The sequence below is a fragment of the Molothrus ater genome, chromosome Z (assembly GCF_012460135.2).
Source record: "Molothrus ater isolate BHLD 08-10-18 breed brown headed cowbird chromosome Z, BPBGC_Mater_1.1, whole genome shotgun sequence".
Lineage (NCBI taxonomy): Eukaryota > Metazoa > Chordata > Aves > Passeriformes > Icteridae > Molothrus > Molothrus ater.
The window spans coordinates 18,958,380-18,985,434 of NC_050511.2; the positions used below are offsets into that span (position 1 = coordinate 18,958,380).

Sequence of the window (27,055 nt, forward strand, 5' to 3'; positions counted from 1 at the left end):
TTTGTGTGTGTGTGGTTTGTTTGGTTAGTTTGTTTTCAACATAGAGAAACAAGTAATGCTTCACTGATCAACATTTATACTGAGCTGAAGGTCAGACTGTCAGCACTTCTGCAAGCCCATATATCTGAATTAATAATTGTCTTTCAGGTACTGGTGAGCTCCAAAATCGTTGCAATGCCATTTAGAGTCATGGAGGCATAAAACAGTCCAGATTGGAATGGACTTCAGAAGATCATCTTGTCCAATCTTTCCTGGGAAAGAGATCTTGTATTTGGTACAAAAAATAAAACGAGAAAAATGTTCCAAAGCAGAGTGGAGGAGTTGGAAACACAAAAAAAATCTTTTCTTATTGTTATTATTATTGTCCCCTGGAATTGTCTGTTGGATATATAAAGTATTTCAGTTCTTACATTTTAAATCTGGGAGAGATTGCTATAGGCAGCAGTTTTTAAAAAGAAACAAATGTCAACAAAGTCTAGACCATTAATTTTTTCAGTTATCCCAGTAAAATGTAGTTTAAACTTTTCAATTCCTTGCTTGTTTTTTTCTTTTGGTTTTGAAGGGGGTTGTTTTTGTTTTGTGGGGCTTTTTGAGTGATTAATTTTAAGATATCTTTATATATCTTCCTAACTGTACAGTGATGGAAGCTTGTCATAGCTTTCCCTGCCAGGTTAAAAAGAATATAAATATTAAGTATTTTAGTGCTGTGTTTTCTCAGGTAGTCTTTCCATACTTAATATACAATAAGTAATTTAAAAAATATCCAATAATGTCCTTTATAAGATGTGGTGTGGTTTTGTCCAACAGTGTCTGCTCAAAGCTGTGGTGCAGGTAAATTGCAGTGTATGCTGTTACATTTGGGTAATAAATTCAATTCCTTTCAACACCACCACCACCAACAACCCAAACTTCTCAAGAACAAGATGAATCTCTGTCATAAGGCTTTATCAATAAAAAATATTCAGGTAGGAATACCTTACTAGCTTTAAATATAAAACTGTTCCTTTTTAGGCATTTGATAAGTCTTGTCCTGTAGCAGTCCTGTAGATGGCATGAAAATATTCTCCATACTTCCAAATCATTCTTTGAAACATCTGTGGACTGCACTTTTTAAGTAATGTATCAAGAACTGGACAATCTTCTGGTTGTGGTCACCAAATAACCTCAGACATAAAGATTCAAACTGTGGGTCTGTCTAGCTCCACACTCAGATCTTTTGATCAATACACATACAGGAGGAAGGCTGAAATTCCTTGCTTACCAACAGCATTGTCACCTGTGACACTGCCAGCCTCAGCATGGGCTGTATTCACACTGCACAAAGAAAGACAGCCCATGAGCTGCCAGGATCTGGAGCCACAGTCTCTCCATGGCTCTTTTCCACTCCAGTTACTTCTCTCTAAGAAAAAATCAGGATAAGGTCCTGAAGTAGTTCATCCTGAAGATGAGTTCCAGAAAGTGATATAGATCAGAATGCATCAAGTTTGTTTTCCTGTGACCTACACAATCCTCCACTGCTACCCTAGAATTTTTTATCCCCAAATACCATTAAAAGCCTTCATGAAAAAACCCAAGCCACACAGTGTAAAAGCAGCACCATGGTGGGCTGCACTACACTCTGTGTTATCGTCTATTATTTCAAACACTTCCAATTAAATGTATAAAAAATAATTATTATCTTGCTGTCTAACAGTATCACGTAGAATCCAGAGGAAATTCAGAGCCAAACAGTATGCAAAGACAGACCACCATAGGGTCCTGAGCAGCAAGGGCTGCTCTGTATCATTTAATTTATGCATCATACTCAGTAACTGATGTATTTTTCAGGATGGATGGAAGATTTCTTTAATCTTTGTAGAGTTCATTATGTGAGGACAGTCTGACCAGACAGCTGTGAAATGGCCTTAGTTCTCAATCCAAAATGCACTGAGAATATTAGGCAGAAGGTCTTGATAACTTGGGATAAAAGTTCTTCAAACACAGACAGAAGAGACTTACTCCCCTAATTTGGTTGGAGAGATTTAAATAAATATTTAAATCTTTAAAGTTTAATATAATTTAAATTAGCAAATGGAAATAATTTCAATAATTTCAATATTTCAATCACTGATTTAAATTTTTTTGTTTGGATTTTTCTGGTATTTTACCTAAAGAAATGTTCATCTCCTTTAAAGTTCTCACTTATTTTTTTAATCAAGATACACTATACCTGCGTATATTTGAAGTAATCCATTTATTTTTCGTACTCTTTTTATGACATTAAAATATTAAATGCCACCATTTTTAAATTTGATGACAACATCTTTTATTTAAAGTTTCTGGAAAACTACTTTTCACTGGAAACTAAAATTCTATTATAATACGGAACTCAGCACTTTGAGTGTTTGCTGTTTAGTAGAGTTGTTCTTTATAGAAAATAATTACTGTGCTCTAGATATTTAATGATAATAAGTGGTGGATACAGATTTCAACTGGCATGCAAACAATTGAAGGTACAGCAAGAGACTTCTTTGTATCCTTCAGGATTTCATAACTGGGATTCATCCTTGAGGGTGTTTAGAGGATTCTGTGTTTGGGTTTGGTTTGGGATTTTTGTTTTGTTTTCTTAAAATTATTAGGAGAAGGAGAAGAAGAAGGAAAGGAAAATCAGAGATGGCAAAGGAAAAATATAATCAGATTTCCCATTTCATTTTTGACAAAACAATCTGACAAAATAAATATTTTTAATCACCCTTTTTTTTTCCCCTTCAGCTGTGAAGAATAAGCCACTGTTTCTTACAACCACTGCTTCTTACAGCCATACTGACTTTTCAGCATACTGGCTTTAAATGCCTGGTCAGGAATTAGGATAACTTTAACTTTCTGCAAGTCTTGACAGCAGATGGCATAGTAATGAAACTACTCTTTCTAAATACTGTGGTTGGGTTTTTTGGTTTGGTTTAGGTTTGGCCTTTTTTGTTAAATTTTTATTTCTTGTGACACTGAAAGACTATTATAGTCTGCAGCAGTATGTCTTGCCCTGTTAGTTTTTTTGGCATTGTATCAGTCTGCCAGGATGTCAATAGCTTGTTGCCAAAGCTTGAACAAGACTCTTACTGTTGCATCAGGTTTATGGAGTTGCATTCTTTTAAAAATGGTTCTTTGTACATTGTTTCATAAATAAGCTTGTTTTGGTTCTAAACTTGGGGACAAGACAAACTTACTTGAAATTCCTGACAGCAATAGTAATACTGTTTTCTGAAGCAAAAGTCCCCAAGGCGACATTTTTTAATCCAAAACTACACCTAGGACATCTGTTGTAAAAATTTTGTGAATAAATCTGTCTGACATCTTTAAGAATGTAAAGAAGGAGGTGGAAACAGGAAGTTTTTTGAACTAACATTTCCTGGAACGAAATAGTTGATTTCTTGGACTGTGTAAAAGATTCATTTTATGTCCGAAGGCAAGCAGTTTCCAATAGTTGTAACTTATACTGTGGTGGCTGTGTAGTGCTAAATATATTTAATAGATATTTTAGTTGCTGGTGGCTGAAAATACATTTCCAGTTACGCTTATAGATTTCACCACATTTTATTTATTTTGCTGTCACTGCTTCATATTTTTCATCAACTGATAAGCCAGATGTAAAATTTTGCAACTTTGCAAGTACTGTTTTCATGACGTGGTGCATCAGAGGGAATACTGAATCATATTATTAAATCATATTATTTGAAATACTGCACTTTAATCCTTTTGATTCAGAGATTTTATGTTTCTTATGCCTTTAGGCAATTGCTTATCTTTGTTTGCTGTCACAATAGAAGTAATAGTTACAAGATACATTAACTTCTGTAATGTCATCCTTGATACTGTCAATAAACAAATTAATACTGGATTTACAAAGAAAGGGGTATGTATTCTTTCCTTTTTGAAAGGAACTAAGTAAATTTCTTGCTGTTCTTCAATGCAAAGATTTATTACACATTCTTAAGTTTTTGGGGGCAAGAAGACTAAAATTAATGAGAAAAAGTGAGAGTTAAATTTTAATTGTTAAGACAACAATAAGGAGGCTACACAAAATGCAGAGATAAAACTAATAGAAAAATGAAATATAAAACAAAAGGATTTTGACCACAGCCTTCTACAGTCCCAACTTAAAAAAATCAAGAGGAAATTTGTCTTGAGCACAAAAATTCATTATCACTTGAGTGTTGTAGATTAAGCGGTCTTCCTCTCATCAGTGTCTGTAATGTTTTTCTGTCTCTACCCTCTGCTGCTTTTTGCTGTAAAATTGTTTTAGCTGGTGTCATTCTTCAGTGAACCTTGACTGTGCCTGCCAGCCAAACGGGTTCCAAATGAAAAATAAGATTAAATAATTAAATACTGCACCATTATAGATCTATACAGAGAGCAAGAACAAAAGTCACCTGCCCCAGGCATAAAGCTGAAGTTTTTTGATTTGCCTGTATTCCCACCTTGCTAATTAATATCTCTGCCATGCAGAGGTGATATACCTTTGTTGGAGACAGCTCTTGTCTCTACTGTGGCCACTGTCTGGAGCTGGGGACTAGGTGTGAGCACTGCTCAGGAAGTGTTAAATCATCATATCCCTGATTAAACCCGTCTGCCATAGCTTGGTCAGATGATGAGCTGCGATGCTGTACCTGCCATGACAACTCACACGTTGGCTTCCAGATTTCCCCACAAAATATGCTGCTGTTGCCTTGTTGATGCAGGAAACCTTGAGTTTTAGAAAGTTTGAGTGTACAGTTATTTTGGTAGGCTGCCAAATATTTCTGAAGAAGATAGCAGAAGGAAAATGGAACTTCAAGCAGCATAATTAAGCTAGCACTGAGAAGAATTCATCAGAAAGAAGAACTTCTCTATCCAGAGCGATTTCACACTGTTGAATTTAAAAAAAAATGGGTGGGTATTTTTGCAAATATTGGAGAAATGAGAAACTTATTTTGTTTTGTATAACGCTGTGGCTAATTCAGAAGCAAAAAAAAAAAAAAAAGAAAAACAGGAAAGAAAACTGTTACACTATGGGTTTTATAGAAAACCTGCTATAGAAAATTCACAGAGTTTTCAGTTGAAGAGTGGGAAGAAACAGCAGGATGCTGATTGCAGTTTTTTGCTCATTTTAATACCTATGGTGTTCTGATTTTGACAATTCTACATTCTTGAAATTATAATCCAGACTAAGGTGGTGAGAGGAGAAGGAAGGGGACGAGGACAAAGCATGTTAAGCATTAAAGGAGGTAAAAGAGCAGTGCTTTGACCTCAGTATCTCTAAAATGAAAATTGGACCTGTTGCCCTGCAGATCATGAAAGGCTACACAGACTGAGAAGTGCTAAATCAGACTGCAAGCTTAGATTCTGTTTCCAGAAATCCTAGTTATCCCCTGTTAAAGGAATCAGCAATGTTATGGGAAATACACATTGAAGGTCAATGCTGACACATGCAGAGGAAGAACTTGTACTTCATCTTCCTATATCACAATTAAATACATTTTTAAACATTTTCATATTGGAAAGCATGGTGAAATGGCTGCTCACTGTTGCTTAAATTTAAATTTTATGTTCATAAATTTAAAAAGTTTGGGTTTGTTCCAGATACAAAGAAAATATCAAAATTCCTTCTCCCCAAGAGCCAATTCCCATTTTCCAGACAGGTCTAGGTATTCAGATACTACTTTTGCCCAGTGAAAGCACAAATTATTTTCTACTAGCTCTCCCTTACAGATGCATATTGTTTTAATTTTCTTTTTCCCCTTATCTAGACATCTATCCCCTTTTTCTCTCCTCATTGCTAAAGATATCAGGAATCATTGCTTGCAATATAGATGCACATTACTTGCAATACTGAAGCATACTGTTTTCAAGGCAGTACAGTATTAAATATTCCCACCAATTCACTCTGTACAACATCATATTTCACACAAAGTATTTTGGAAAATAATGTTAATGACAGTTTAGGAAGAAATCTGTAGAAACTCCTTTGCTACATTTTATGTCTCTGACAATGTCTACTGCCCCCCTTATTTCAGTAGGGGTTATCACACCTGCTTCAGCATGGTCCCCAAACTGAAAAAATCAGAGATTTTTGATATTAGTACATCTCACCACTGAACTGAACGTTACTGCTTAATCATCTTATTTGAGTGAGCTGACTGATGAATCCAGTATTGGATAATTGTGAATCATAGGATCATAGAATCATTTAAGTTGGAAAAGACTCCTAAGATCAGCAAGACTGATGGTTAACCTAGCACTTCCAAGTCCATCACTAAACCAAGTCCCCAAGGGCCACATCCATACAGTTTTGAACACTTCCAGGGACACTTATTCCACCACTTTCCTGGGTAGCCTGGTCCAATGCCTGACCACACCTCAGTGAAGAGATTTTTCCTAATATCCAATTTAAACCTCCCCTGCTACAATTCAAGGCCATTTCCTCATGTCTTATCTCTTTTACCTGAGAAAGGAGCTGACCCCCACCTGGCCACAGTCTCCTTTCAGGCAGCTGTAGAGAGTGATAAGGTCACTCCTGAGCCTCCTTTTCTCCAGGATAAACACCCCCAGCTCCCTCAGCTGCTCCTCACAGCACTTGTGCCCCAGCCCCTGCCCCAGCTCCATTGCCCTTCTCTGGACTCTCTCCAGCCCCTCAGTGCCTTTCCTGCAGTGAGGGCCCAGAGCTGGACCCAGCACTGGAGGTGTGGCCTCAGCAGGGCCCAGCACAGGGGGACAGTCCCTGCCCTGGCCCTGCTGGCCACAGCATTGCTGATCCAGGCCAGGATGCCATTGGCCTTCTTGGCCACCTGGGCACAGCCTGGCTCATGTTCAGCTGCTCTCACCAGCACCCCCAGGTCCTTTCCACTGGGCAGTTTTACAGCCACTCTGTTCTAAATTTGTATGATCGTTTGACCCTTCCTGAATGGCAGGTACCCACCTATCCCTGTGCCACTGGATAGGGGAGAGAAAATATAACAAAAGGCACATGAGTTGAGGTAAAGACAGGGACATATCACTCACCAAGAACCATCACAAATAAAAGAATCTCAACTTCAGGATATTAATTGAATTTATTAACATTCAAAATCAGAACAGGATAATGAGAAGTAAAATAATTCTAAAAATATCTTCCCCAATCCAAACCTCCTTCCCAGGGTTTACCTCCTCCCCCACAGCAGCACAGGCAGATGACGAATGGAGGTTACTCTCAGTTCATCACAGTTCATACTCTCAGTTCATTCTGCTGCTGCTCAGGGAAAGGAGTCCTTCCCTTGCTCCAACATGGGGTCACTCCCAAAGGAGAGTTCTCCCCAAATTTCTCCAGCATGATTCCTTCTCACAGGCTACAGTTCTTCATGAGTATCTACCTGCTCCAGTGTGGGTTTCCTTCATGGACTGCAAGTGGAACTCTGCATCCCCATGGGCTGCAGTGCCACAGCTACCTCACCATGGTGTTGTCTGCACCATGGGCTGCAGGGAAACCTCAGCTCTGGCCCTGCACCAGTAGCACCTCTTGCCCCTGCTTCTGCACTGACCTTGATGCCTGCAGAGCTGTTCCTCTCATATATTCTCACTCTTCTCTTCGCTGAGTGACTACAACTACATAATTAAAAAGTTTCTTTTTCATCTTATATATGCTATCATGGAGGTGCTACTACCACCTCTGATTTGTTTGGCCTTGGCTAGTAGAGGGTTCATCTTGGAGCCAGCTGTCTTTGGCTCAGACACAGGGAACACTTCTCACAGCTTCTCACAGAACCCACTCCTGTGGATTCTCCACCACTCTTCCCAGTCCACTTCCAAAACCTGGCTATGCAAATCCAATACAACCTGTGGGACTGCCTGGGGTTGTTGTGACCCAAGGGCAGGCTCAGCACTTGGCCTTGCTGAACCTCACACCATTGGCCTCAGCCATGATCCAGCCTGTCCAGATCCCTCTGCAGAGCATTCCTGCCCTCCAGCAGATCAACTCCTGCCCAGCTTGGTTTTGTGTGCAAACTGACTGACATTAAACAGAGCTGACCCTTATACTGAAGCCTAGGGAACTGCACTGGTGACTGACTACCACCTGGATGTAACTCCATCCACCTTCACTCTTTGGGCTCATCTATCCAGAGAGGTTTCCAGCCAGTGCACAGCACACCCCAGCCATGAGCAGACATTTTCTCCAGGTGAATTCTATGGAGAACTCTATGGGAGACAGTGTTAAAGGCTTTACTGAAGCCCAGGCACAGAACATCCACAGCCTTTCCCACATCGACTGAGTGGGTCCCCATGAAGGAGGTCAAAGAGTGGGTCCCCCTGTCATAGAAGGAGGTGAAACAGGACCTGCTTTCACAAACCCTTTCTGGCAGAGCCTGGTCCCCTGGCTGTCCTGCAGGTGCCACATGACAGCATTTGAGATGAGCTGCTCTGTGACCTTCCCTGGTACTGAGGTCAGAGATGCACAGAGATGTGCAAAAGTCAAGATCCATGTTCTGTACCTCATCCATTTCCAAAACACAGAACTTTCACACTCTCCAAGCACTTGTGTGTTTGTCATTATGCAAAAAGACAGTCAAGATCATAGCACTGTTGTGGGAAGTATTTGCTAACAGAAAAAAATGAGGGTTTGGAATTGTCTTATAAAGGAAATGCAGGCTTAAGGACAGGTCAGCATTATATTTGTTCATTTTTTTCCTGTAAAAGGTAACTAAATGCTTGTCTTATAAACATATACACATAAAGACTAATTTTAATTTCAATAAATATAGATACTGAGAAGAAACATGGCTGTTTCAGCTCTGGCTATAAAAATCTAATTGTTTTGAAAGATATACTGTTTTCAACTTCAGGTTCTAACAAGAAAATTGCTGAGTTAAAAAGGTTCCTACAGATAATCCATTTTCATGCTTATAATCCCTAAGAATTTAACTCTTTTTTTTGTTTGTACAGTGCTTTGGGCTTTCATGGCTTAAAGCACAATAGCTTATAATTAGCTAAGCAATGTCAGATACATGAAAAACCTCCAAGGCCAGCCTGAGTATAATAACTATCCTGATATGTTCCTCATTAATATGGCAACAATGTGGTAGTTTTGACTTCATTTTTGAGTCTGCAGAGTTACAGATTTCTTATTTATAGCAAGCACTGTAAGGAGGTATGATACATGCTGGAATGGAATTCAGTTCAAGACATTAGCAAGTGAAGGTTTTATCAAGGACACTAAAAAGAAGTGCACTCAAAAACCAAGGCAGCAATTTAAGAAAAGAAAATAAAAGCCGTGGTTATATTCCAAACCCACTTTCTTATTACTGATAGGTCTGAAAGATGTTAATGGCAACTATCAGAGATCACTGAATGTAGCCTGTAACCCACAACTATAAAAAGCTAATTCCAAGGAGTGTTTGAAATACTTTTGGGCTCAGTAGTAGGGACAATTAACAGAAGGCAAATAACAGATGTGAGGAACTGTGAGTTTCTTACCAGTATCTCTGGTACAGTGAATAATTGATTACAGAGATGTTAGAACTTCTCTTTGACACTACTGAGAGAATTAACTTCTGGCTGGTCAGGTCAAAGTCATGACCTGTCCACACAGTCTAGCACTAAGAAGTCACACTCCCAACCCACACTTTCTTTTCTATTCAATGTCATTGAAAATAATCACACTAAGAAATTCACCTAGACCTTGAGGATAAGATACAAATCTGAATCTTTTAATTTGCAATGGTACAAATCAGTTTCACTATGAAAATTCACTTCCATTTCAGAAGGAAAATTCTACCTCTACATTTTTTGTGCCATGATAGGCTTCATATTAGAACTCATAGTCTATATTGCAACAAATAACACATACAGAAAATAAAACAAACATGAATTTCTACATTATATAACATAGCGGTACACATGTTTAAATTAAGATAGATATATGATATATATATCAAGAGAGATATATATCCAAGACAAAAAAACATCCTAGAAGTGAAAAAATATTTTTATATTACACATAATAAAAAATCATAAAAAATAAAAGATTTTTTAAATTGCAGTATATCCTGCATAGACAGATTTCTCCAAATAATTAGAAAAAATGACTGCCAAATATCTGAGTGGCTGCTAATTTATAAATGTAATGTAGCCAGCACAAAAACTTGTTGCTCCCATTTTGTCTTGAAATCCATACCAAAATAAAGCTTTACAGAAATCTTAAAGTTGCAATTTTTTTTTATCCGAACAACTTATTATATTTTTGTTTGATGTTCCTATTGAAATAGTTTTCTGATATACCCTTTGCATTTGCCTGCTATAAAATAATTTTGAAAGTCACAGGGGTTTTTTCCATAGAATTTAGAAGACAAAACTGATGTTAGAGTCTATAAAATCTCTAAGACCGTTGTTTTAAATATAAGATCATAAGATAAAAATTAGCCCATAACTTATACACACATGCATTAGCCACCTAATTTCACAAAATTTTCATGAGAGGTTAATCTAGTAAAGGAATAGGAATTAATATACTGCATCTTACATAGGAAAGTGGAAAAGAGAGTTTAAAGTTTGAAGCATTTTCTTTTATAAGTGACCAAATTGCCCTTAATGATATAAATATCTAACAATTTTTTTACATGAATTATGGTTGTGAAAATTGCAAAAATTCCCTTTTTATAGTAATGTTAGGCAAGTATTAGCTGTCTTTCAGAACTATCTTCTTTCCAAATTAATTTAGCACACATCAAGTAAGAAGACAATATTAACCTGTAATTACTTATATCTTTTATTGACACACTGTAAAAAAAAAGACTAAGATATTCACTTAGAATGCGATTAGAGAAAAAAGAAAAGGAAAACAGAAAATAGAAAAGCTTAGCTCTGACAATGAGTTAGGGATATTTGAAGTAGGTGATCATTGCACACCCTCATGTCAGATAGTATAAGGTGGTGATGAGATCATCTCAAGCAGCTTTGAGAGACATTGAATACACTTGACTGATGCTTGATCAATAAAGATTCCTTTTCATCAATAAGACTGACCCAGACCACAGACTGGATTCTTCCCTTACAGTTCATTCTCAATCCAAAAACAAATCTCCTGAGCATCTGCCAACAATGAATTCCCAGCCATGCCCCTGAGAAAAGGCTTGCTTTCTCTCACTGCTTTGTTTTGGTCACTCATCCTGCTCTTTGCTTTACTCAGAATTTTTGTTCTTTTCATGCTGTGGTCTCCCTGACATTTTCCCACCCAGGCTCTCCCCTGTCCCACTCCTCTCTAGCTATTCTCTGCAACGGTACAAACATTCTGTTCTCCAGAGCTTCATCAATTTGGTGTGAAGTGGTTAGAGCAAGGTGAATGGGCAGCCTTCGTTCATGCAGCCTGTCTGCAGAATTTTACACAACGAAGCAGCAAATCACAACCAACAAAACAAATTATGAAAGGCATCTCACTTCCTTCGAAGAACAAAACTCTCTTCTTTATAACCCATGTTATCAAATGATATATGCTCATTGAAATATTGGACCGCTTTTCAAATGTCTAGTAGCAATATTGTTGAGAAAAACAATGACATCTAGTGACAAGACAGAAAATCACAACTCTGTCTTCCCTATGCAGTACTAAATGAATACGCAATCACATCTACACTTGTGGCCACAATATACTCCCTGCAGCTTCAAGATAAACTGCTTGTCATGTTAAAAAGCAGCACCAAAGAAAAAAAAACAAGACTTAAATTGTCTTGCTTGCTTGAAACTGTATCCAGCAGCACTAAAATGCACAATGTCATAATTTTGCAAAGTAAATGTCCTCCAGATTATAAATTCTTACCCGCTGGCATTTTCAGTAAATTATAACTTGCACTTGACAGACTCTTTTGTAAAACTAGCAAAAACAAGTGTACTATTTATACCCTTACGTCATGCCCCCAACGTGGAGGCTACACTAAGAAATTTAGGCTTATTCTCTATGTTGTGTTGCCCACAACATAGAGAATAAGATAAAAACTTCATGGTAGCACTGCAGTTATAGATTGAAATACAGGAGTTCAGCAAAATTATTCTCTGTCATTTTCTCTAAACAATTTTTCTTTTTCTGAATTTTCTTTCTCCAGAAGGCATAACTTCCCTCACAGTGTCCAAGACTGAGAATGAATTTCTGGGAAATAAAATTTGTACTTGCCTTTCTGCATGTCAGTTCTTCATAACATTGTTTGTATACTGTGCAACTTTTTCAGTTTTTACTTTACTAACTTGACAACATTACGTTGTGTAAAATAACATCTGTATTATTTAGCAGTTAATTTTATGTTCTTTTAATTATGTGTTACAAAAAAGGCACCAGACATCACATCATTGTAATGTAGGGGGCTCTGTTGTACCATGCTGGGCTCCTTTCTAGCTGTCCTTGATGGGAAATTTGTTACAGAAACCTACAGTTCTTATTTTCACAGTATCTACATTATCCAGTGTTTTCTATACATCATCTTATGGTTCTTCCCTTTTTTCTGATAAAATTTAAAATTAACTTAGAAGGCTCTTTCAGTAATGATACAGTAATTTAATTGTCTATTTCCTTGTTAGAGAAAAAATGCACATAATATACCAGGTCATTTTAGTTCAGGAAAATACTGGATCATATTTCTGCAATGTGTCTTTTTATCCCAATAGTTTATATATGTATATGAATTCTATTGGATAATTTTGAAATTTAGACATATTTGCAAACATGTTCTGAAAAGTAACACAAATTAAAATGTACTCAAATTTTGTGCTGACCTTAGATTATCTTTATCCTGTTATGTATGTAAAGAACACTTGGAAGTTCCTAAAAACAGGCATTGTGAAATAAAAGATTTATAAGCGTACTTTCTGGCATTAAAAGAAGCAGACAAAGATGTTTTGCCCTTTGAGTCTGAACCAAGTTTTAAACACAGCACCTCTAAAGGCATTAAAGGAATTGGTAAACACATCTCATTTCATTTTAATTCCATTCTGACTCTGAGAAGCACCAGAGAACTTTGGAAAAAGCAATCAAAATATCTACAACAGTAAATTCTTACTATTAATCATAGTTGTCAAAATAAAGATTCTAGATTAAAGACTTCTCCATCTACTCTATTTCTTCCTGCCTAAAAAACACAACATTTAAGTATTAATAAATTAGGTGGCATAATTTGGATACAAAAAGTATTGTTTCTAATTACAATGGAAAAATCTCAACCACCAACTTAGGTGAAGTTAGGATGATGATAAAATAATATAGTATTAAAAACAACTCTAGTTTGCCTAACAAGAACTAAATTTCATTAAAGAAAGGGTATTTATAAGAAATTATACTATAAACTCCTTCTGTTTTTCCACATTAGAAATAAAGTTTGAAATTTGTAATCGTAGCTGCAAAAGATGAAATGGCTTATTTAGGTATCTGGTCCATATGGGTGACAACAGTTATATATAACCCATTTTTATATATTTGACCAAACTTTACATTTCAGAAAAAAAACATAATTTTTCACTCATTTCAGAGAGTTCTTCTTCTATATGACCCATGTTATGGTGCTGTTGTTTAAAGAAAATAGGCATTTTCTCTTTCTGTAAAACACCTCAGCAAAATCAGCAAATTAGACAAAATGCCACAGTTCAAGGTTGCATCTATGTGTTTTAGTTTGTCTTGGGAGTGCATTGTGAAACCAGTCCACCTTTACCACTTTGTTGTGCATAGCAGAGAAGCCTTGTAGTGTGTGAACAGAACATAAACAAAGTGAAACCAGATGGTAGGTACCAGGTCTGTGTACACAGAGCTCTGCAGCCAGTGGGACACAAGTAGCAATGATCTCAAGTATAGGCAATGCAGGTTTATCCGTACTGACTGCTCAAAGCTGCAGTAACCTCCCTGTTATACCCTATTTGGAAGTTAAATTACAGCCTAAGAGGTCTTTAAGAGACCCTCTGAGCAAACTCCTGAAAAATACTGAAGGTGTCTAAAGCTGCACTGTAGAAATCACAAATTAATGTCTCTTTTACCACATACTATCACTGAGACTAACTTCTTAGTAGAAGAGTCTCTAATACTTATGCTGCATGAAGTGAATTTTCCAATCTTCCTCTACACCACTCAAAAGGACCTGGATATAGTCCCCTCCCAGTCTCCAGGGAGAGCAGGTCATGCTTTAAGAACACAGGCACAGAAAAGGGTAACTGACAGATGACTTTGCATATGAATTTCTAACATGGAACAGTAGAAGTCCTGGAATCTTGTCCAGAGTAAACTGAGGAGGGTAGAAAAAAAAGAAAAGTGAGCTTGCCCCACAGAAGAGCAGTAGAGCCCAGTGCAGTGATTCACATCTTCAACACAATAGAAAATATTGGTACAGTTAATGTGAGCCTATTGGTTCCTGAATGTGTTGCTGCTTCCTAAGGCAGTATATATATAGACAGATATGTATCAGTTGCAAATAGAGATGAAAAATGCCATCTTCAGTTTTGTACCTTACACATTTTCTTATTTTCTGTATTTCCTAGTATGAAGTGAAAATATAACTTCTGACAATGCAGCATTGTTTAGCATGAATTTTAAGGCAGCTCAGGTATCTACATATGGTCCAGAAAATGGTTCATCAGAATTATTGGAATATAAAAATGCTTCTGCCCTGTGTGTTCCAGCTTTCACTCATGTCTGCCAGTACTATAGTTCATAAAGACCACAGAAATGTCATTATTGTACAAGATTTTTGTGTGTCATTTGGATTATGACATATTTCATAATACAATTGTATCTATGCTTTAGATCACTGATACTCATATAAATTTTAAAATTACATATATTTACCAATTTCCAATCACCCAGGGATAAAGTGATTTATAGCATCTTTTAATGCAAATATATAACTTAATCACGCAAAATAGCCACTAGTAGCCTTAAAAGTTATATTTTTTCTTTAAATGTTTACCATTTCCTCTAAAAATAGGCCTTGCTATAGTTTGCTGAACACATCACTAGAGCTCAGAATATCAATTTCTGCAAATCCTGAACAGCTTTTTTCATTGAGTAAATAGTTTGTATTCTCTCCTAGTTTTGTTTCTTAAAACTCTTTGCATATAAGATTCAAGAATTTTGGAGGAAGTTCTCATATATTTACTGATTTCTTGCTATAAATCTTCATACAGATCTGCATTTTTTTTTTTTTTTAAGTAGCATTCAAAGTAACTCATCTGATTTCAGATTTGCAGTAAAATGAGAGTAATGTGCCAACATCATCACTAGCTGAAAACACTGCGGTTAAATCACTTACAGTTTTTCATACTTGAGTTCTAAACATGGAAAAGTACCATGAATATTGCACTCACCTGAAGCAGCATGTGTCAGAGAATAGGACAAGAGCATACTTGTTGATGTGCTCCTACAGATCTCATGCAAAATCCAGAGAACACAGCAGAAAGATTTAATTACACATGACAGTAATTTCTGGTGAGTTAAAAATCTCAAGGCATTAAAAGATGTTTTATGTACTCACTGGACATATGAATTCATAGAAGAGCACAATGCAAATACCCACCAAATTATGTACTTTGTCAGAAATGCTGCTTAAAGTAAAAAGCAAATAAACAGAAAGAGACATTAAATATCTATGCAGAGACACATGTACTCATTAGCATCTTAAAAAAGCCAGTGGATCACAAGATTGTACTCACATACTTTGTACTGGCAAAAGGTTCCAGCCAAAACATATTCCTAGATTTGCAATTTAGACTCTATTCATCATGAATAGTCACAGATAACTTAAAAAAGATCCTCATATTAACTTTGTTTTTCCATTTTTCCCTCTTAATTTTGGAAAATCACAACTTTTAAGGTCTAAAAAGACTTGCAAAATTCTGCTACCTACCCTACATTCAATTTTTCAGCCAGTTGCAACAGAAAAATTTGTTGAAAAAGTTTTCAACCAGCTGTATTTCTAAGCAGGTTGTTTAAAAGGTTAAGAATTTATATTTTTTATGCAGTTTTATGTTCTAATTTCAAATAATGCTACCCTGAAATTCTAACTCTTTATATATCTCAGCTCAAAAAATTTTAAATATTTAGCAATAAATAACCTTATACATTCATAGATCAAATTTTTCAATTCCATGTGTTGCCTAACTTTGACAGGGTAAAAAGAAAAAAAAAAACAACATAGTACAAAATTTCCTTGATCAACTTTGCAAAAGATCAGTCAATAATCAAATTGAAACAATATTTTCTTCTTCAAACACACAGCCATGTGACATATAATGGAGAGAGAACAGACATGATTAATGACTCTTTAAAGTCATTTCAAACTACTGAATCATGAGGCATTCTTTTGTTTTCAGTTCTTGCAGAGAGGAGGGGAAAAAACTCAAGAAGAACACAGGAGAAATTTCTTGATATGTAGAAACTTCTGAGCTGTGAATTTCTTGCTTGAACTTAGGCATAGGTTACCAGAGCAGATCCAATTGTGTAAAACAGTCTCTAAAATATTGTATGCACAAGGATGAATGGGGAAAAAAAATCAACAACAAAAAACCCAAACCAAAATACCAAAACCAGAAACTGCAAAAACAAAACCCAAAAGCCCCTGAAACAAACCCCAAATTAATCTTATGACCAATTACTTCTATTTCTGCATAGGGTTGATCTATACTCTAGTAGAGCTGTTCTTAATTGTTTTGTGTTGCTGCAGATAAATGTTTTAATTCCTTTATGTCTGCAGGCATAATAAATCAGTACTCCACAGCAAGAAGGATGCCTGAGCATTTGTTAGGTACAGAAGGGTCTCAGTACCTGTTCAAAATAGAGGTAAGAATGTTGATTTGACGCAACAAGTCTGTTATGACATGAGGAAATGTCAGGCATTAATTTGTTTCACACCATGTTCTGTTTGTTGTGAGCTACTTCTGCACAGCAAAGCATGGTGTCAGGATCCAGACCAGACTGAGTTGTATTATGTATTTATGAAATAGCAGTGAAGCTGCTGCACTGGGTGTTGTAATGCTCTGCCCAGTAACCCCGTTACAATAGTAATTGGCATTTTTTTTCTTATCTATAACACAAATGCTCCACTTTTGCCAACCTAGGAATTTTGTGGTTCCAGCAAACATGCCCATCTGTCCATGATTTGCATTACAAAGCTGGAAGGATCTTTTTCACTTTCCTTATCCCAGTTATGATATACAGCTAGAACAGGCAGAACACCACCAGAAAAAGGTCACAGCAAAGATTTTAGCCCAAACTAAAACTCCAAACAGCAGACATATATATCTTAAGTTCAGTCAAAACAGTAGACAGTCCTGCTTCACACAGTCTTTTTAATTGTAATCATTACACTAGCTTTTGAAAACTACTTACATCAAGCCAAAAAAGAAAAAAAAAAAAAAAGGAAGTTTTACAGATCATGATTTGCCCTAATACTAGAAAAAAAATTAAAAATTCCAGAGCACTTAAGCATTCCTTTTAAGATTAATATTATCTTTCAACATATGTTATTTTCCAACATATCCTACAAAAGTCATAGCAGACTGGAAGCGTGTCTGCTGCCTATTGCTGTGGAAACTTCCACCTAGATGATGGAAGTCTAAAAGCTATTCCACACACAAATTGTATGAAGTGCTTAGTACAGATTACTGAGTATATCCATAGAAAACAAAATTAATGTTGTGATTTTTTAAAAAAATACCAAAGAAGGGTAAAAGCAAGAAAGAAAAGGAACACAAAGAATAATTTCTTTTTCATTCCAGTTCTCAAGAATCTCAAAATAAAATTGGAGGCTCTAGGCCTGCACAGAAGTCTACATGAGCCTGAAATCACTATTGAGATGCTGACAGTATTCATATGCTGAAGAGCAGTGAAACCCTATCATCAATTAATGGTTTTAAGTATAAAACAATTATAATTTTTAATACTGCATAGTTACAGGATTTTTTGTGGGGTTTAGTTGATTTGTGAGTTCACTGAAATAGTTCAATAGTGTGTGTCAGCAGGTAGTGGCCATTCTACCTACACAAATATGCCAAGAAAATTCACTTCTAAGCCATAGGTTATCTTTCCTTCCACTTGTGTGTCATTTTACAGAGCAGAGCAGTAAATAACCCTAACACGTGGTGTCAGTTTACAAGACAGTGTTAATACTATCAAATATGCTTAACATGAATTTTTGAGGTAGTTTACTTGTTCCAGTCTATAGTATCAAGTTGGCTAAGCATCAAAAATTATTAATAGTTCACAGCTGTAGTTCACTATATTAAAAGGTAAATATATATATAAATATATTGAAAAAGTAAATATTTCTTGTGATTGATAAAATGGAAAACATAAGAGTATTACCCTGCTTTTGTACCAGCCCACGTGATGCTCTTGGTTGTTACCCAAACTGAGGTCTTTTTGTGTTCTCTTTTTCTTTTTTTTCCCTTCTTCCCTTAAACATAAACCTTAAATTCTCTAATTTCCAAAAAAACTTGAGAATGTTTGCATTCTTCCTGTTAGGAAGCAACATTAAGAATAATCCAGAAATTAAACTGGAACATTAGGACTCTACAAAGTTTACTGGAAATTAAGCTATTTTAGCCAAATGACTCATATTGATTTCATGGCATCAAAAGGACTTCAAAATTCTTTGCAAACTACATCTTTTGCTTAATGTAATTGTACTAGGATGGCAGAAATCATAGCAAAATTAACCAAAAAGCACAAGCACCTATTCTCTGTATCAACTTCTGCAAGTTTAGTTGTTGGGGGTTTTGCTTTGAAAGATTATAATTAATGCTTAGATTTCAGAAAAACAGAGTTTCATAAAGCACACCAAGCTTCACAACACCAAAAGACATAATTGTGAGTCTGCCAACAAACTGACAACCTAACTGTGCTATGTATGAGATATTGCACAACAAAAAAATAATTATGAGCTTAGCTGAGTTAAAGAACTAATTTGATATCATTAAACTTACACTGCTTTCTTGCTTTCTAATTAATTATAAAGACTGGAAAATACGCTATAAAAATAATGCAAATATTCAGACAGAAAATAATATATCCCAGGAGTTATTTTTTCTCAGTTTAATTTAGCAAAGGCTTTATAGAGTATCCATTTATTTTCCTCCTTATGTATAAAATAAGGATTTCCAACTAGTCTTAGGCTGCCTTCCTAACTACTAAATTTGCAGCAAAATAAATAGGAGCTGAGAAACTATGACCTATCCACAGACATGATCCTCCTGTCACCTGCATTACATGTTATCTCTTAAACTTTAGGATCTCATGTGCAGGATGCTGTCTTTCACTGTCCCTTTGGTTCTCAGTGTACCCAACTAAGGATGCAACTACCCAAAGCAAATTATAATGGAATAATTGCTGAATATTTTAAATAAAAAAAGGGTTGTATTTTTATTTTCTGTGTAAGTATAAGTCTTATACATTCAGTCTGATAATATGAATTCAGAGTTGTTAGCATTCTAAACCAAACCTTTCTGTAGCTTTTTCTTCTGCTCACATACAGACAAAGGCATCCATCATTTTGTATTCTTGAAAGCAACAGAAATTAACGACCTCATATGCTATCACCAATGATACATACATTGGAACAGAGGAGCAGAGCATACAGGCATTTCTGAGAGCCCACAGGGAATCCTACTGATCAAACTGTTCATGAGCAAAATAATTCTTGTGTCATAAGGGGGGAAAAGAATCCCAATACAATTGAACTAAAACTTTTTTATTATTTATGTTTACATTCACACAAAATGAAAAATAATAATCAAACTGTGCAAAGTCACATGAGCAAGAGACAATTACTCCTCTAAATCTAATAGCAAGGTATTGTCTAACTCCACTTCAGAAAGGCTTTTGACAATGTCTCTCCTAAGTTCTTCAGAAACAATCTAATGGGGCATGGGCTGGATGAGTAGACAGTGAAGCAGATTGAAAACCGGTGAAATAGCTGGATCCATAGGGCAGTGATCCATAGCATGAAACCTAGTTGAGGCCAACATCTAGTTCCGTAGCCTAGGCATCAGCACTAGATCAAGCTTTGCTCAGTATCGTCATTATTCTGGATGACAGGGTGGAGCATAGCATCAAGAAGTTTGCCAATGACTCAAAACTGGTAGGTGTGGTTTATACACCCAGAGGTTCATGCCTCCATCTAAAGGAATCTCAAAAGGCTGGAGAAACAGGCTGACAGGAGCCTCCTGCAGTTACACAAGGAATAGAGCAATAAAGAAGTAGCTGCTGTGGGCCACCCTGTTTGTTGGAAAGCAGCTTTCCTTCAAAGGCCCAGGGGGTCCTGGAGAGCACAAAGCTGAATGTGAGCCAGCACTGTGCCCTTATGGCAAAGAGGGCTCATGGCCATGGGCTACACTGGGAAGAGAGTTGCCATCAGATTGAGAGGTGTGATCCTTCCCCTCTGCTCAGCACTGATGAAGCCATGTGTGGAGTATTGTGCCCAGGGCAACAGAAACACATAACTCTTGAAAAGAATTCAGGAAAGGACCACTAATATGATCAAGGGTTTGGAGCATCTCTCATAAGAAGACAGACTGGTAAAGCTGGGACTCTTAAGCCTCAAGAAGACGAGGGTTTGGGCTGCCATATCAATCTATGCAAATATCTGCAGGCATGTTACAAAGAAGATGGCTCAGCAGTGCTGAGTGACAAGATCAGAGGCAAGGGGTACTAAAACACAAGTGGTTCCCTTTGAATATCAGGAAACATTTTCTTCTTGCTGTGAGGGTGAGCACAGGCACAGGTGGCCTGGAGAGGTTGTGAGGCACCATCCTTAGACATACTCAGGAGCCCTCTGGAGGTTGTCCTGGGCAACGTGTTCTGGGTGACCCTGCTTGAGAGGAAGGTTGGACTAGATGACCTTCAGAGGTCCCTTGTAGCCTCAAAAATTCTGTGGGTCTATATAAAAACATACTCAACAAATAAATCTAATTGACATTTAATAGAGAAAAATTAATCTTTCTTGTGTAAATATATTGGTAAACTATTGTATAATTTTAAATGCCTATTATACAAAACTTCATATGGTTGTCAAAGAGCTTCTTTTTTTTGACATGTTTTTAATAATAAACTTAAATGACTTAAAAAACATTACTTGTTTAAAAAGTTAAAATTTTAAAAGCCATATGAAATTATTATAAATCACGCATGTTTTCTTTAAACTCCATTAAAAAAAAACCTGATTATTTTTCAGCTCATGTATGTTCTTTAGACTAATTTAAGCATCAGTTGTATGCTTTATTCATCCTCATCTGCAATATTTTTTCCTAGAATATAATTTCTCTATGGCCCTTTTAGCATTTCTAGAGTAGCCCTTCTGGTACTTGTGTAACAGCTGAAAATCAGTCTCAAATTTGAAAAGAGCAAATCAATTATTTTTATTACTTTGCTTACTAATGATAATTATTTCCATTCTCAGGAAAAAGCAAATACAATCTGTCTGTTATATACAGAAGGTGTTGTTCTCTTACTCTTTTTCAATTATGAAATACAAAACCACCAAGATTTTCCTTAGAAAGCATCTGCATTTAAAAGTTTGAAAGGTTTATAAAAAGTACTTCACTTATAAATCTTATCCATATACATGCTTCTGTCAAAAGTTGTGTCCTATAGCAAAAGAACAAGGGATGGTAGGAAGAAGAAAACTCACAGTGTGGGTTTCATACCTTATGGTATGTTTGTTACATATAAACATTCAGCCTCAAATTCTGCCCTAAATTACTGTCTAGACCAACAGGAAATTGCTTTATTCCAGTTTTAGCATTTCTGTATGAGCTGCTTTTTAGTCCATTCAAGACAACAAGTAGTTCAATGAATATTGTAAATTAGCAAGGCAAATTATCTTTCATCCACTATTATAGCAGAATAATTACTTTAATGACAATAATAGACTAAAATATATATACACAATAATGGATTTGTTTCAAGTCTTTGTTCTGCAAATAATAGGGACTAATTACCTTATGAAAAGAAATCCAAGTCACAATTAAACTTTCTTTAAAGATTGTAATTATAATCTACATTGTTTCATGACTCACTTTTTCTAACATAGTGGAGGAATATTGCTGCTAAGAAAATCTGAAATTACTTCTATATAGTGTTTTCTTTTTGCTGCAGTGCTCTTAGAAAGCCACATGAGACAGCTTCATAGGTAAATCTGCTTTGAGGAGGTAGGACTTCACAGGCAAGCTCAGGTAACTGGGCTCTATGCAAAATGAGAAATTTATCATGATCACCAACCTAATTATCTACCTAATTCTAATTGTATAAAAGCAATGGATTACTTTTTCACTCTCTCATTGGCATTACTATATCAGAGTCTTACACTGTTCCTAACACTTTGCTCTATTCCTATTATTAATGCATTGTAATACTACCACCAGCATACCCCAAACATTGGTCAACATAACATCCTTTATGAATGAATTCTTTTAGTCTCTGAAGTCACTATACTGGTCCTTTACAGCCCCAAAATAATTAGTAGAAAATATACTTGTATTCATATCAGTGACTTGCACCCTCTGAAGCAGCTCTTGTTGCTTCTTTCCTGATAAATGTGACAACTTCATATTGTGAACTACTTGCACTCGTAGTCCAAAGACAAATTGAGCTTTGCCATATGCTTCCAAACTCAATCACAGAACTCTAGGCTAAGTTCTAGGATGTTATATTTCAAAGCATCTGGCAGGTCAGAATGTATAAACTGAAGATGTAGCAATGCTAGGGTTCAGGCCAGGAAAGTAGAGGCAGCATAGTAACTGTAAAACTGAAACACTGGCAAGTCTTCCTGGGGTTACAAGTTTTTACTGGTTTATTGCTCTGTGGTGTTTGCTCATATGCTCATTTTCACTATGCAATAGATAAGAAAATATGCAATATGGCTTTTTTTTTCTTAGTAGAAGACTCAGTTCTCACATTAACCAAGGCTCTGCACTCAGTGTGAGTGATGATTTTTAAAACACAATACCTGGGCTTATCCAACAAAGACCCTTTTACCAAAGATTATACTTCTATGATACTTTAGATTTCAAAAAAGAGAAAACAGCCTCCCCCTCACACCACTTTTTCCTTCTTTCTCCTTTCTTTCCTTCTGCTTTACTGCTGGAAACACACTCTTAACAAGTGACATGATATAAGTTGGGAAGGCTTCAGGGCTGCTGTCTGAAGTGCAAGGAGAATCACTGCAATTCTCATCTTCCTTCAGTTCTCATTAGAATTTCCCATTTTTGCATTCTTACTTAGGACTCAGCAAACTCACAAAAAAACTGCAAATATGCTCTGTTCAAACACATTTCTCCACAGAGTAAAAAGGAGCAAGTAAGGCTAATCCTTATCGCATTCTTCTCCCTAAAACTGGTGTAGAGTATCTATGCAAGCAGCTACTGTCAGAGGGAGCCATACAGCAGAGGAGGACCAAACAGCAAACACAGACTGACTTCCAAAATCCCACACAAAGCACAACAGTTTATTGCTAAATACTTATGTATAGCTTTATATTGTTTAATTATGAGCAAAAGAGACAATAGAAAACTGGACCATGAGGCATCAATGACAAACATATGGAAAACAGGGAATATACTGTAAACTCACATGGTGATTTGCTGTACTATAACAAGAGCTGAAGTCATAACAACTCATCAATTGTTAATTTTTAATCAATTGTTAATTCAGATATTCTGATGTGCCGATAAATTTTTCAGGATCTTTCAATCCAGAAAATCCTAATTGACATAATCAATATAAATTAAAGAGGGCATGCAGTAGCCATTGCTGTTTTGTGTTACTTTATCTTAAAAATGACTTGCAGTAAACATAAGTTTTTTATATACATATAAAGATACAGCTCCATGAATCCATAAGTCAGCTGGATACATTTCAAACTCTGTTTTTATTTTTCTACATAATATATTTAGCCCATATTCTAATCAAGCTATAGACAGTCAAGTGAAAGGTGTTAATTTGCTACAAAAAATGCCAAATACGCACAAAATACATCAGATAAGAAGAAACATCATTGATAAAATTATATCATTTAACAAAGGGTAGATATAACAACATGAACATGCAAAACCATCTGAAATATTTTCAGAGGAAAGCAGGTAGAAAGTCAGTGAAGTCAGTTGTTGTTAAAGTAAAATTTTAACCACATTTTATGCCTTCTGCAATAGATTAACTGTTGTATTATAACACTATCCCAAAATGTCCTCTAAAGTGAAAAAACATTATAGCTTTTCAACAAAATAAATATAATAAACAAATAATCAATGATCACAAAAATATCTACTCATCTTTAATCTGCTTAAATATTGGGAAATTCCTGGGAAATTATTTTTGCCTGACAGCAGGCCACTGCCTGTTTGCTGTTCTTTTGAATAAAAGAGCCACTTTTTTGTCTTACACATTTCTGATGCATGTCACACACATGCCAAGTTAAAGCACCATGGGCAACAGCAGTGGATTTTACATTATTCCACAAGAAAAAGGAAAAAAGACATCAAAGTGCACACCTGAACAAATTCCTTCCTAAATATTCTTATTCTGACTATTCAACAGCAACAAGCTTCTAACAAATGCAACGTAATATGTCCATAACCTAAAAATACTGAAAATCTTCTGCTTTGTAATTATTTAATGGCAAGATAAATCCAAGCAAGAGGCACAGCATGGTATTTTCATTTACTTTCAGCAATACCAAAAAAGGCTAGTTTGAGCAATAAAACAAGACTAAGATATTCCCAAATCTCTGCCAGTAACCCTTACCAGTGCTGTATAGTCCCACCTAGCCCCAACTCATATCTGTACTAAGTTCTTGGTCTTAAACACAAAGAAACTTATATATACTCTTTTAGGGTTGAAATTAATCCAAGTAAAAGTAATAAATGACATCAACCAAGTTATCAAAGAGTTAAGTATTTAAAGCAAAAGTTTTCAAGCTGTTTAAGTTCTTGGTAAAGGTGTGCTAGTGACTATCCAGGTTACTACGGGCACCTTTTGTTTTCCTTTTTCTCATATCAGTTTGACCAGTGTTATTGTAAGTAACAAAGAATGTTGAGATACAATGTTACTAACACTGAAAGCGAATGTAAAATCTTTCAAAAGATAAATTAGTGTGTTCCCATGGGATGAGCAATGATAGTAATTCAACAGAATTTGAGGCTGATGAAATACTGTCTAGCAGGTAGATAAACAATATTCAGGATATATGAAAATGACAGCCAGCTCAGGTGAGCAAGAGAAGTCTTCACAGGGCTGTTATTAATTACTGAAAAGAAGAATTTCCTGCCCTTGATACTGTCAATTTTCACACTTATATGTTGGGGAGTAATTTCAGTCGTACCTGATACCACTGAATTCATATTAACAGTTCTAAAAATATCTTTTCTATTTGGGAACCCTCCAGGTAGCACTGATTGGATACAGGCATACAAACTCTCCAGTCACAAGCACACACAAACACAACCTCACTGGGCTGGAGTATAAATTAACCTAGCTGTTTTTGACTCTCTGACAGAGGCTACTAACAGGTGCTTGTGGAAAATGTGAAAATAGAACTTCAAAACAGAATGGCATTTCTCTCAATATTTCCTGTCAGAATATGGAAAGATGAAGTTGTGGTAAAATACAGATCATCATTGTGTTGAATAGCTCTCAACAGGCTTTCATCCTTGGATTTTACCTAAACATATTTGATTGTACATATACTTTGACACTGACATAAATACCTTTATTATGCTGAGATAAATAATTTATTTGAAACCTGCTGCCTGATCAGTACTGACTGACCTGGATCTTACATGAGAGATAGCAAGTGACTTTTTCTGATTTCCTCTCATCTCACATCTGTGTATATTTTCGTAGAAACCCAAGCTCTTTTCCAAATAGAGGTACCTTAGTCTATCTGATCAATCTTTGCCTTTTTTCACTATTTATTTTTAAATAACTCTTAACAATCTCATAATCTTTTAAGACTCCTGCTTAGCACCAAGCAGATATTTTCAGACAACTACCCACAATGATTGTTAGAACCCAGGAGTGTTATTTAAGATCCATTGTTAGCTATGCATAGCTAAAGTTGTTTTTTCCCCTCTTGTATTCTTGTATTTATTGCCAGTGAGCTTTCTTCAAATGTTTCTTTGCATGGAATCACTATTGCTTGATAGCCTTGACTCTAGGAGCTCTTAAAGGGTACAATTAAAAAAGCTATTTTGAAATCCATATATAAAAAAAGAACTGGATCATGTTACTTACATTTGCTAACTCATTAAAAAAATCCATTAAAAAAATAAAAAGAAAAAAAAAAACAAAGGAAACTCTAAAGAAACAAGAGCATAAAACTCAATATATCCCCTTCTCCTCCATAAAAAACCTCAAACCTACCACACCCTCTAACTAGTTTGAAAGATGTTCATCTTCTATGAAAGTCCACTGCACTAAAAGGGTGGTTTTTATTCCAAAAGGTTTCTGGAGTTTGTTCAGTAAATAATTAAGGCATGCTTGCTAGAAATGCTCTGGATTCTCCCAAATCAAATCTTTCTTCTCTCTCCAAAAACAATTCTAATAAAAAAACAGCATCATGTTTGCAATCATCTGATCTTTAGATAATAACACTGATTTCACAGATAGATGGAAGTAATAGGTTTATGTATTTGAATAATTTTGGAAATACTGAATGAAAAACACCTGGACAAGTAGACTTACTAATTTTACTTTTTTTTTTTTGAGCAGTCATTGGTCTCTGTCTGAAGCAAGCATTAAATTCATCACTTGCAATCAAAAGTTCTCCTGCAAAACATAGCCTAAATTAATTTTTAAGTGAACTGTAATAGAAGAAAAATTGGTCTGGTTTTCTGCTCTTCCTTTAATTTTTTTGAACACTTTTCTTCTCTCTCAATCATTTGTCAGGTTATATATCAAATGTTACATACATAAACAACACGAGTTGTTTTCAAAAGGAATGATAGAGTGGGCTTGAAAAAGCCCATTATCTACCTGTATGAAACTACAAAACCTGAAACAAGCTCTGATGAACTGAAGGTATGTTAATAACTTTTAGGTGGTGCACAATATACTTCA

At 35.8% G+C, this 27,055-nt stretch overlaps 1 protein-coding gene across 2 annotated transcripts in view; it reads right to left on the reverse strand.

Moving 5' to 3' along the window:
- The window catches only part of PDE4D (phosphodiesterase 4D), a 354,668-nt gene that overhangs the window by 265,263 nt on the left and 62,350 nt on the right, over positions 1-27,055 (reverse strand). The window lies entirely within an intron of this gene.